This window comes from Peromyscus eremicus, chromosome 3, assembly GCF_949786415.1.
Source record: "Peromyscus eremicus chromosome 3, PerEre_H2_v1, whole genome shotgun sequence".
Lineage (NCBI taxonomy): Eukaryota > Metazoa > Chordata > Mammalia > Rodentia > Cricetidae > Peromyscus > Peromyscus eremicus.
Genome location: NC_081418.1, coordinates 42,673,380 through 42,687,361, shown reverse-complemented (window position 1 = coordinate 42,687,361; position 13,982 = coordinate 42,673,380).

Below are 13,982 nucleotides of genomic sequence, written 5' to 3'. Positions count from 1 at the left end.
TTACATGGCAGGCAACCGACTTAGCTTTTCATGTGTTCATCTGTAAAACAAATCATGTTAGTGTCTACTTTATGGGACTACTGAGAGGGTCAAGGGAGTTAATGGTGTGTACAATGTATAAAACATGCGATGGCACATGGTAAGCACTCAGTGTGTGATAGCTGCTGTTACTGTAATTTAATCCTACTTAATAATTAACAACCCTATGAAATGGATTTGAAGTAGGTTTTTATTGTTGGGTTTTTTGTTTTATTTTGATTTTTTTTTTTTTAACCTTCATCCGGTCGTAACCCCTCAGGGAGAACAGATTACAGGGTGATTGATTGAAGAATGACTTACAAGATACCTTTAGGATTGGTGTTTAGCATAGTGTAAACACATCTTGGTTTATGGATTAGTTCCCAAGATAAGAAGGATGGCATAGTTCCAATTCAAATTAAATCTACATGTGATCCACCCACTTGGTTTCAAGCATAATTTCTAACCTTTCCTAGTAGATCATTTTCTTTCCCAGAAAGGATTGGGTTTTACAGCGTGGATAGTACATGCCACACACATGTAGTTATATACATGTGATCAGCTCATGCCACACATATGTAGTCACATACGTGTGATGAGCTCTTGTCCTTTTATTCTGCTCTGTTTTTTCTTAAAGTGCTGCTTGCATGGTTTGAAAACTCTACAGATACAGACCAGCTTCACAGGAACCCAAAGGAGCGGGGGTTTAGTAAAATACAGCTGCCTTCATTCTCCTGAGCTCCCCTCCTGGCAAAACTGGAAAGCTGCTGCTCAACACTCACACACTTTTATTTTTTATTTTAATTATATAAAACAACTTTTAAATCTAAATGTCTTTTATCATATTCTTCCATTCCCCCAAGTCCTTCCAGCTCCTCTCCCCCCAACTCACCCAACTTTAAAGTCTTTCTCAAAAAAACAAAAAAAAATCCAATAACTCCCCCCCCCAAAAAAAAGCCACCCAAAGGAGAAAGAGGCAAGGGAAAAGAAAAAAAAAAGCAAAAAAAAAAAAAAAAAAAACCCCACCAAGTTGTAACCAATGAAAACACAGAACTGTAGAGTCCATTATATGTTGGTCAACTAATGATACACTTTTAAATGTTACACTTTTAAATATCACCAGTTAATTTTGTAAAGTCAGAAGTTCATGTGATCACTTTTTAAAAGACCTTTTAATATTACTCTAGTTCACCTCACCTTTGGCAAATGTATAACATTAAAATGGATAAGAATGATAAGATTATGTCCATTAATCATCTTCATAAGTAATTTAAAATTAGCAATGCTAATAATCAACGATCTTTCAGATTATAGTCCCTAGTTCCCTCCGCCAGAGTCTTTTATCAGAGGACAGAGATCTGGAGAGTGAGTTGCTCTGCTGAGCTGCCGAGGCTCTGGCCTGTGCCTGTTGAACCAGCCCCATGCCTGTGGGAAGTCCACTGCTTTCATGCTTGGACACCACAAGGCTGACCACACCGCATGACACCATTCTGAACCCTGACCTTGTGTTCTCACCATCTGAGTCACCAGCCAGACCCAATGCTACTTCTCTGGAAGACTGACAACCAGCTTCTTACCAAGCTTACCACACAAAAGCTTTCCCAGATGGCTTTGCACACATCTTGGTCACACACAGGGCCGCTCTTGGCTTTGCACACGTCTAAGTCACACACATGGCCACTCAGCACATCACTTGCCTTTGGTCAGTCTTGCAGCAGTCTGGTTCTCCTGGTACAGGGTGCATGTCCAGCACAACACCTTTCTGCTGGACTTGGAGGAATGTGGTCACTATCCCTCTCTTCCTGATGACCATTCCAAGTCTTTTCGATTCCATATATATGAAGTAGGTACACATATTTCTTCTGCATCTCAAGTGTCTTTCTCTTCTAAGAACAGTCATCAGTCACACTACTGTGTGGTCAACTCGGGAAGTTTCCCAGCCTTAGTGCTTACACCTTCTTACATTTGCATATAGACAAATGAAGGTCGTTCTTAGCATGTGTCTCCACCAACTGCCAGCATTGCTGCACAGATGCACACCTGTTCTTCACAACTCTTCACATAGCATTATGCACACATTCTGAGTGAGGTCGGCTCTGTGGAATAGATCCCCGACAGTCATTAGAAGTGCTGTTCCTAAGGGAAGATGAACTCCTGTCTTAAGCCAATAGGTAACAATAATCTTTTTTTTTAATTGGTTATTAGTCCCTTATTGAGTTTAATTTATGAGTTAGTTTATCATAGGCATGTATGTACAGGAGAAAGTACACTATGTAGTGGGGTTCTGAACTAGCTGACGTTTCAGGAAGTCACCAAGGGTCTCCATGTATCCCGTGATTAAGGGCAGACTTTTAAAATGCTGTTAACTGCACTAGAATGCTCATTATTTTCAGGACAAAACTAAAAATCGGAATCATAGGAAAATAGATAGTTCCTGAAAATAATGATTTAAGCATGAATTTGAAAATGTCATCTCATTTAAATATCCATGTATATTTTTGATGCAGGAATATCAAGTTCCTGATTTTATTTAGGTGTAGTGTTTTTATTCAAAAGGACAGTTGATTATGGAGCCCTGGACTTTCCCAATCCAAGCTGGTGGCCCTGGATGGACTTGGACCTCCATCTCCCCTCACTCTGGACGTTTTTCTGCACATACACTTGACACATAGCAGCTTTGTCAGGTGAGACACCCCTTTATAAAACCAGAAAACAGCACCCAGAAGACAAGGGAGGACTTCCATGTTTCCGTGTTGGCAGAAGCTTAGAAATAACCGACTCTCAGAGGCGGCGTTTCGATCTTTGCTCTGTAGCCTGACGTGGTATTAAGATCTTCTGGTTAATGATTGCCTAATGTGAAGTTCCCTTTTCCGTGTGAGTCTCAGATGTGTGGGCATGAGCTTGCTGCTTGTAATATAATGGTCTCACACTACAACCATGTACCAGTTAAGAACAGCAGCACATCCTGAAAAAAGATGTCAGGTGATTTCATCATTGTGGAGGTGGCAGGGTATGCTTTGCAAATGAAGACAGTTCTGGCATCCCTGGGCAGTAATATCTTGTGGGTCTGTTTTTGTGTAAGGGCCTGTCCTTGGCAGAAAGGCCATTACATAGTGCAGGGCTTAATAGATTAACACACCAGCAAATAAAAGTTAAGTATATACACATCTGAGTTGAAATGTAACGGGCTCTCATACATCAAGATGGTGTTCGCATACATTTTGAAACATGTCTTGACAAAAGTTTGTGTTTCTAAAATGACCTTAAACTTGTGATAAGGGTAAGGCTGATTAGTGGTGCAGGTAGAGGTGGTAATTTTACTGTTTGGGTCTACACCTGTTGGAGGTGTGACAGAACTCTGAAGCTCAGTGTAGTAGAAAGGATGTTTGTCTGAGATTTGACCTGACGTAGCTTTAAAAAAAACTTAGGCATGCTTCACTCTTGAGACATAAAGGCATACATAGAATACATTGATAAAGTGTAAAGCAGTATCTATAGGGTTTGGCTGTGCCACCTGAGCGATATGTTTTAACAGGAATAAATCAGATGGGCTTGTGTCTTCCGGTGTACTGCGTCAACCAAGGGTACTCTGCTGCTGTTTATAATATGCAGTGGGCCTTTACCTGAGATGTTCTTTTTGGGGGAATGAAAGGGATTTCAGTAACATGAAATAGAGATTCTCCATTCTGATACAGCCAGATTTAACTATTAGGCAAAATACTGGCAACACCAAACAAAGTAGGAGAGTGACCCATGATGCTTGACTGACGAGCACACTCCTGGGCTCCACAGAGGCAGTCTCGACTCAGGTGGTCCAAAACCATGTTGAAACGTTGGTCTAAAAGGATCAGGTACACAGTTGTTCTGTCGGTCTTAGTTGTTCATCTCTGTGGGTCGCCAGGGAAACCAAAAGTTAACATTCCTTTCTTCTTTGTACCACTCTTTGGCAGAGTTTGCTACCTCCTTGGGGCCCCCAAACTGTAGCCCTGCCCCCTTAGCCTAAGAGTGTGCATATACCTTGCGGTGTTCCTACATCTGATGGCCAGGTAGTCACATAAAGAGAGCAAGCTCTGGCATTGCTGTGGGACTCGTCGGTAAATTGCCGGTGTCAACATCATAATTCTTTTTTGCCTGGTGGAGGAGCCAGATCTCCTGTGGTCGGCTGTGGTTTCCTCTGGGCTGGGGAGAGTGCTACAGAACAACGAACCCTGTCTAGTTTTGACTCTCCTGGGGTGTAGTGCATCCTGCGTCTTCTCCTGAGATGGGCTGTGAGAGGCTTACCCGAAGGCTGGCAAATCAGACTTACACACGCCTTGGCCTCCTGTAGCCAATGGCTTGCTCAGACCACATATATTACCCTGTGTGGTTTCATTCATCAAGGGGATCCCCATCTTCAGCAGAACGCGGCTCCTCCAGAAAAGCGAGTGCGCACATCTTGCCCCCAGGAAAACTCAAGGTGTCCCTGGTAAGCAGAAAGGGGAGGAATCCTCCCCTAGTTTTCTCTGGGTGGATTTGGGGTTTTAGGGAAATGAGTTTTTGGAAGAGCTCAGAGCTGCTTTTCTTGTTTTTCTACCCAACTGCTGTTCCCACTGTCTCCCCCTCTTCATGTGTAATCCACGCTCTTCGAGTTGTGCTTTCAGTTTCAAAGTTTAAATGACAGGATTCCTCTTTCTGTTCTGCATCTGAAACTTTTTTAACTAGCTAGTCACAGTTGCTGAGTTACTAATTATGCCTAGGTTCCCGGTTCTAAACCAGAGGCCCACATTTTTAGGAAGTGCTTTCACAGGTAGGCAGAGGAGCACTCTCCCTGCCCTTGATTTATGGAACAGTGGTGGTAACGTGTCGGTCAGGCGTTCCCGTCTCAGAGGCCAGTCTCGGAAAGAAGACTGCTGGATCTGATGAAGCCAAGATCTCTCCTCCCCATCTGTTGATCTGTTTTCTGTTGGCCCAACCAGTTCATCTCTGGTCTCTAGGCGTGTGGTTTGGTGTGTACATTCAGAGCAGTGGCATTTTTCTAGAAGTGACTAAGCTTCTTGGATGAATTCTGTCTTTGAAAGAGGTGGTTGGATTGCATCAGAGAAGCATTTACAGTAAATGGCTCCCCCTTCCTGTGCTGACCACATGTGAAAGAATGCTTTAATTCTTGTTTTGAGGAAGCGAGAGCCCCAAAGCTCTGTGAAAACTCCCTAGTCTCACTAATTAACCAGATTTGAATCTTAAAAATTTTTTCAAATTGGAATCACTTTGTGCTCTCTAAATAAAGGTCACAGGGAGACAGAGAGCTTCCCACTGAGTTCTCTTTGGAGCGACTGACAGTTCTGAGTTCAGAAAGAGGAAATGGCGCTGAATATAGATTCAGCAAATGACATAAATCTAAACTAACTTCTCATGGCCATTTGGGTATTAAGTTTAACTGTTTCTTAGATGTGTTGATGGCTTGGACTTTAGGGTACCAGTTCTCGGTGTGATCCCATAGGTCTTGGCCAGGGTTCTCAGGAAGTGGGACTTCCCCCTAGTGGAAATACGTGAGGGTGTTTTGGTTATACTATAAGGGTATTTTAAGGGGTGAGCCCCAGACAGGAAAAACTTGCCCAGTCGCCCACATGACTTTACCTCAAGTGTTCATGTAGTAAAAAAGTTTATAATTTTCTGAGACTAGACTTCAGTTTTTTCATAAGACAAAGCATTTTGCGTTTTCATACAGAGTATATCCACTCTTTTTGTTGCCTAGCAATGGCTCGCCCTTTTATCTGAATACTTCTTTAAAAAAAATTTAAAATTACATTTATTTGTATGCCCACGTGCTTTGGTGCATGGGTGCTGTGCGTGTATGGAGGTCAGAGGGCAACGTGCAGGAGTCGGGTCTTGGTTCCCACCCAACACCGAGGTCTTGCATGGAACTCCAGCCTTTCTGCTGCCCTCATGCTGGTCCCATCTGACTTCTTAAATCCCAGGAAGCTACAAGGGTCTGTCTGTGGTACAGTTGAATCAAACCTGAAAGTTCTTTGTGTATTGATATCTGAATATTTTGATTATACATTACTTTTCTCCTTTATGTGGAATCTAGGGAATTGCCTTTAGCTTTTTAAAAGCTATCTATACACTAGTTAATATTACTGTCGAATTTTATTTTGAAATAGTACCACATGACAGGACTTGGTTTTCTTTTTATAAAAGGAGGGCGTTGGGGGCTCGGGCCATGGCTCAGTGGGTAAAGTGGAAAGGAGTACACACTGTAATGCCAGTGCTCCCATGGAAACTTGGGTCCCAGCTAGTCTGGCACACACACAGACCCCAAGGTTGAGGACCTACACCCGAGATTGTTCTTTGACAACGCCTTTGTGCCCATGCTCTCACTCACAACCATTTGTGCATGTGCGCACACCTGTGCATAGGTACACATGCACACGCTGATTTTTTAGCCCTCTGTGGTGAGTAGGGTTTCGATCCCACTGTTCTTGCTGCTTTAGAAGGAAGGTCAGTGTAAAGAGGGTGCTCATGTGTGTCTGAGGCTCTTGCAGTCTGTGCCGTCTTCCCAGGAGGCTGTAGTCTTTCCAGCACTCACCTGATCGTTTAAGGGTGCTCCCATTCTGTAAAAAGGAAAAACAAGTATGAAGGGAAGTTTACCTATCATGGTGTAAACGAGCCAGTGAGTTAAAAATAGACACAGGCTTTCTTGCTGTGGGACATTGTGTCCCTGCCTTCTTACAGTGAACCTGTTCTGTGTGTGCTGTTCTGAACTCGAGACAGTCCTGTCAGCCTAGCTCGCCACACGGAAGGTACGTACAGTGGATTGAACGTCTCGGGGTCGAAGCGGAGCTTAGGCCTACCAGCACAGTGGTCCTTAGTACTTGCCCCTGGGCTCATGATTTCTAATTTTCTAGGCCTTTTATTTGGATGATGTCTTGATACTCTATGGATGTGATTATTGTTTCTCAAATATTTTTGGAGTTACTAATAAGGTTTCTTTTCTTTTTAGAAAAGAAACTCTTTCCTGTCTTAAATTTTCTGTTGCTTCCAGGGTCTTTTTGTTGTTTATCTCGGTTTCTTCTTGATACTTGTCTCTCTCTTTTTGTGGTTGATTTGAATTAAAGTTCCTTCTGACTAGACACTGTGGTGGTGGTGGTGGGGGGGGGGGTCCCAGTACTGTGCTATTGGAGAACTGCTAAGAGTTGGGGTGAGGAGTACTTGATTTGGGGTTCTCATAGCCACGTTAGTAGTTTAGTCCTCTTGAGACTTTTTCTTAATCTTGGAGTCGCCTCCCTATTTTCATTTTGCCTGGGGTGGGGGCGAATAAGGTCTGTTCTTCCTTCCAAGCACAGGAAATAGGCTTGGGAGGAATGTTTGTGTGCTACCAGACATTGCTGTTGCCTCCTGTCTGTCCTCTCACCACTTCTGTCCCAGATTGCACTTGCTCTCCTGAACTTGGAGCCCTACAGGGGTTCTCCTGTATAAAGTCACCTGGTCCTCCTCAGTGTCTCTCAGACACTGACTTAAGGATGTCAGCTGCCTCTGCTTAACATATTGGGTCCCTTTTTACTCTCCAGACATTTGAGCAAAGCTCTTAGGGTCTGGTCTGTGTGTATGGCATGTGTGTATGGGGTGTGTGTGTATGTGTGTGTGTGTGTGTGTGTGTGTGTATACGCGCGCCATGCATCCAATGTCATACTTAGTTATAGAGAGGAAACCAAGATAAATAACAAAAATACCTTTCAGTAACTGTAATGGCATTTCTCCTGTAGCACACCACCCTTGTAACAAACCACTGCCTTAAAATGGCAAGACTTTCACTAGGTGTCTTAGCATAATTAAATCTGAACAAGTAAGTAGGAAAGAAAGGTTAGCCAGATGGGTTAGCTTTCTGTTATTGTGACAAAATATCCAAGATAATCAGCTTCTAAGGAAGGAAAGAGTTTGGCTCGCAGCTCTGGTTTACAGTCAGTCTGCCTGTTGTTTTGGGTCTGTGTTGAAGCAGCACATGACTGTGGAGCTGCTGACCTCATGGTGGTTGGGAAGTGAAAAGGGAACAGTGTGAGTCCCAACATAATCCTTCATGAGCTCACCCCCAATGACCTCATTTCCTTCCTCTAGACTCTACCTCCTAAAGGTCCTATCTACCCACTTTCAAGGACTTTAGGACTAAGCCTGATCAGTACATGGGACCTTGGAGGACTTCATAATTCAGTAGCATTTGGCATTGAGTCATGGAAAAAAAGTTAGTTAATGGGGCATCGTGACTGCAATGGGGTTTCTGAAAACTAACTCAGGAATTACCTGATTGGATGAAAGTGTGAACTGATGTTATTTCACGAAGTGAGTCTCACCGGGCTGGTTCCAACCTAGTCATTAAAATCTATAAAAGTAGTGGTAGTTGTTCTGATCTGTGGCTCCATTACTGGTTGGTTCCCTTACATCTGTGGCAGTCATTCCCTGGGGAGCATAAACCCTCCCACTTCTTCCTGTTCTGCGAGATGTTTCGAGACATCCCCATTTGTTAAGAACCTCCAAGCCCATATTGATTGTCCTTGTCCCTATTGGTCATGCATGCTATGAAGTGGGTAAAGTAGATACCAGTTCATCAGGTCTTGAACTTCCCTGACACAGTTGATGGAACACCATGGGAAAGTACACAGATTTTTAGCGGGACTCATACCCCAGTCAAGACACAAAGCAGTTCTGTTCTGTCCCTTGTGCTTCTACCTATGCCTGCCCTCCCTTGCTGGCATAAACATTTCTGTTACTCTAGTCTTGTACAGATTGAGTCGTAGAGTGGGAACTCTTGTCATCCATCGTTCCCCCAGGATCATTTCCTGCTGTACGTATCCATTCTTCGTTCTTCATAGTTTTTCAGTCTTCTGCACACAGCTGCAGAGACTCCATTTGTGGATCTTCCTGACCTCTGTTGGGATGATCTCTACCTTCTTGGCTGTTATACATATCAACCCACTGGGAGTGGGTTCTCTGTTCCTTTTTGGATTTATGGTCCATCCAGGAGATGTATGTGCCTTTATAAAAGCCTCTAAGCCATTCATCAAAGTAATTGTACCATTTTATATATCATACCAGCAAGCAGGGCGAGTTCCAGTTCCTTCCTAGCTGTGTATGTTGTTGATTTTCTAAGTTAGTTTATTATCTGGCATATCAAGTAGTATATCGTGATGGTTTTAAAATTGGCATTTCTGGGGATGGAGAGCACTAGCTGCTCTTCCAGAGGTCCTGAGTTCAATTCCCAGCAACCACATGGTGGCTCACAACCATCTGTAATGAGATCTGGAGTTCTCTTCTGGCCTGCAGATATACATGCAGACAGAACACTGTATACGTAATAAATAAATAAATCTTTTTTAAAAAATTGGCATTTCCTTCATGGATAATACGTAGTTACTGACAATCTACATATCATATTTTTGGAGTGTCTATTCAAGTCTTTTGACTTGGTTGTCATTGTTTTCTGTATGTCCCAGGCTGGCCTTGAGCTGTTCAGCCTTCTGCCTCTTAATATATTATTGGTATATATCACTATGCCTGACCTTTATTTGCTAATTTTTAAATTAGGAAGTGTCTTCCACTGAGAGTTTAAAATTTAAAAGAATTTAAACAAGACACCTGAAGTATTGGTAGATTTTTTTTTTCCTAAATAATCTTAGTCCCTAACTTTGAAGTTTTCTCCAGTGTGTTTTTTCAGCTTTATGCTGTGGCCAGTAATCAGTCTCCTGATTGTTGTTGTCCTGTGCATTCAGAAGCCTCACTCTTTTGTTCATACTTTCCTGGCATGACCTATAAAAGAGCTTTCCTTTACTTTCCTCATTGACTTATCTAGGCACTGTTGTTGTTGAGAATCCGTTGTCCGTGTGTGTGTGTGTGTGTGTGTGTGTGTGTGTGTGTGTGTGTAGAATTGTGTCAAAGGAACCTAAACTGTCATATAAAATGGCCTGTAAGTACATTTTTTAAAAAATGCTCAGCATTTTCAGCTATTAGGAAAATGCAAATCAAAAGCACATTGAGATTCCATCTTACCCCAGATGTCATCAGGAAATAAAAAATCAGCAAGTGCTGGCGAGACCATAGGGAAAACCCTTACCCTTACTCACTATTGGTAGGATGTAAATTATTGCAGCCACTGTGGAAATTTAAATAGAGGTTCTTGAAAAACTAAAAATAGAGCTAGCATCTGACCCAGTCCCACTGCTCCTGGGATACACCCAAAGGAAGCAAAGGCAGCACATGGTAGAGAGACCCCTGCACACCCGTGTTTATTGGCGTGCCCTTAACAATAGACAAATTATAGACTCAGCCTAGGTGTCCAACAGATAAACGGGTAAAGAAAATGTGGTGTACATGCACGGTGGAGCATTGTTCACTCACAAAGAACAAAATCATGTCACTTGCAAGAAACTGGATACAAATGGAGAGACCCTCACACCAAACAAAATAAGCCAGACTCAAGCAAACACTGTTTTCCCTCATGCAGAATGTAGATTTAAAACAAAAACCAAAACCCATGAAGTAGAAGGGAGCAATTAGGAGAAGGAGAGTAGGAGGAAGGGGTGAATATGGTCCAAGTACATTATGTACATGTATGCAGATGTCACAGTGGAACTGAAGATGTGCAATGTATTATATGCTAATAAAAGTTACATATGCAGAGAGGGTGGCACACAGCTTTAATTCCAGCATTTGGGATACAGAAGCAGGCAGATCTCTTTGAGTTCAAGACTAGCTTGGTTCTTCATAGTGAATTCCAGGACAGCCAGAGCTACAGAATGGGACCTTGTTTCAAAACAAACTAAGTTTTTATGTGTATTTATGACCTAAGTCTGGGATATAACAGTCCCCGTTGGTCACCCCGTCATCCCTTAGCTTCAAGTGTGACTTGTGTATTTTTGTGACTTGGGTGTAATGGACAGTGCATCAGAGGTGACTGACAGAATCTGTGTGTTGAAGAGGCATTATTTTACCTGTTTTCTGATGCTGACCTTGCCGAGGACCCCATAAGTTCCATGATTCCCATGTTAAATGCAATGTGTGTGTGTGTGTGTGTTTTTAATATATTTACTTTTTATGTGTATGAGTGCTCTATCTGCATGTATGCCTGCACACCAGAAGAGGGCATCAGATCCCATTGTGGGTGCTGGGAATTGAACCCGGGTTCTCTGGAAGAGCAGCCAGTGCTCTTAACCACTGATCCATCTCTCCAGCCCCAAATGCATTGTTTTTATCTGGGCAGAGAAATGTACCATAAGCTGAGATCCAACCCAAGCCTGCAGATGTCTTCAGGAAGAACAAAGATACCAACTTCTGGTTTCATATTTAAAAACTCAAATGCATGTGGACTGTAAAGTAACTGACTTGATACTTACTTTAGTAGATGGGCAAGTCCAAAAAAACTACTACTAAAAGTTTTTTATAAAGCAGATTGTGAAACAAGGAGTCTTTTAATAGCAAATGAAGTGTATGCAAAAGCAGACCTGAGTTACACAAGCCCTGTATACTGACTGGAAAACTTTTCGTATCAAGTTTTAGTTTTCTTAAAACATAATTCAGGATTTTTAAAAATTTGAATATATTAACATTAAATGATTTTTTTTTACTTGAAACCTAGAGGGTTAATAATAGAGTAAGAAAGACACTAAAACTATTCTACTAGAGTAAGTTAGCCTCTGTCATTGAAACAAAATACCCCAAATATAAGTAACTTAAGAAGAGGAAATGTTTGTTTTGACTTCTGTTTTGGAGGCTCTAGTCCATGGCCAGCCTTTACATGGCTTGTGGAGGATGCTAGCACCCTGAGTGTTAGTGGAGTGGGCAGGGTTAAGTGGGCATTATCTCTTCTGACACCCTCTGATTTTAGACTTCACCTTGGCCTCTTCATGGAAGTTGCCAGTGCAGACTGAGACAGCACACTGGTGCTGGCTGGAATAGAGGTGTCCCCTCGGAACTTCCCCCAATGCAGGAACGGTCAGAGTGCCTACTTCCAGGGTGGGTTAAATATTCGAAGGGTGCCGGGCGGTGGTGGCGCACGCCTTTAATCCCAGCACTCGGGAGGCAGAGCCAGGCGGATCTCTGTGAGTTCGAGGCCAGCCTGGGCTACCAAGTGAGTTCCAGGAAAGGCGCAAAGCTACACAGAGAAACCCTGTCTCGAAAAACCAAAAAAAAAATAGTAGAAGGGTGTAGAGTCCTGCCCAGGTCACAGCCCATCTTACTTAAAGTTAATGTTATTTTCATGCTAAGAGGACCATGGCTTTAAGAAGATGAAAAGCAAAAACGTATGAACTCTGCTGTACATTGGCCATTGTGTTCATCCATCTGCTCCCCAGAGGACTTGGAATGGGAGTTTTTTCTTCAGCACTCTTAGGAGATGCATGCCCTGGAAATAGCAGGAGAGCATTATATTAATCACTGGGTTACTTCTCTCTCTACCCAAGGACTTTATGAGGAAACATGGCGTCTAAGTTCACATCTTTTCTTGTGCTTAAGAAAAACAACATCCACTCACTTGGAATACCACCTTCTGAGCCTGTGTTTGGACTTGCATGTCCGTGCTTAGCTCCTGGCCCGTTTCTGCTCTACTGAGCAGTTTTCTGGCAAGAGCAGAATGAGTGCCGAGCCTGGGAGAAGTGGCTGAGGTGGGTCTTTCCCTGACCGGCTTGCCTGCAGTGCTCTAACAGGCTGGGTAGGGGGATGGACAAGTGTGACCCACGCTGCGTCCACACCTCCCATCTTTAGGCGCGCCAACAATCCCAGAAATAAGCTCCAGCTCCAACTGGTGTGGTAGGCAGGCTAGTCCTGTGAGTTTGTTGGTTTGAAGCCATGGTATTTGATGAGTGCACATGCTCCACATCTGTATCCAGTAAGGCTGGCCACAGTGTGTGTCTGTCCATTAGTGATGAAGCTTAAGGAGAGTCCACTTGACTGGTGACAGCGGACTGACCTGATCTTTCTGTGTTGAAGACAAGACTTCTCTGAGGCCACAGAGAAACCCACTTGACAGAGTTACTTTCCGGCGCCTTCCCTGTGTGTGTTACCAGCAGCAGCTGTCCCTCACGTGTGGCAGGGAAAAGAGGGAGAGGGTGGGCTCACTGCGTCTGTGCCCGCTGCTCTCCCAGCCTCCTGTCCTCCGGGGGATGAGACCCCGGGACCATCGCCACCTGCACCCTCAGCCCCTGTTTGTTTCCCAGAGGGTTTCCCTCCCGTGACCTTACACCTCTCTCCCTGCTGGCATTTCCAGTGAACCCTGAAACCTACCCCAGTCTTTGTTGTTGTCTCCAACATGGTGCTCTAGTAGTACCTTAGCTTGAGCGCCTCTCCATTCATGTCTGCCAGCATCCTGCTTGCAGAAGTGCTCTCCCCACTCCCTACTCCCCACACCCCTTCCAGTGTTCTTGTTTGGGTTCTTTTTACCTGAGACCCAGTGGTTTCTGCTGCGGCCAAACCTGATAGGTGTGCAGCCCTGGTGACTTTGTGGCTTCACACTAAAGTCAGTTGTGCTCTTTTTGTGGCCTTTTTTGTGGTGAGCACTGTTTGATGTACTCTCTACTCTGCCCCCTGGTCTCTCTGACCTTTTCCAACCCTCAACACTCTTGCCAGGTCTTCCCACACATTGCTGACCTCTCTGCTTAGATCCCAGATGGGCATCTCCCTATGATGCTTTGCATGGCGCCCTCCACTTAACCACTTCCAAACTGACAGAATTACCCAAGCCTATGGTCTGTGACTTATACACTGACTGGTCCTTTCTGGGTCCTCCTCTCTCATCTTTGAAGTCAACAGTCCCCACATCCAGCTACTTTGGTCTCCTGTGTATCCCCCTCCTTTCTATTGTCTTTGACCCAGATTTCCACAGGAGCAGCCCTGCTGGTCCTCTGGATGTTCTCTCTTGGACCATTCTTTTGTGTATTCAGCTTGATGCTTGTTAAAACCTCCCATAGCTTCACACAGGTCACCTGTGGGCCCTGCCCTGTGCT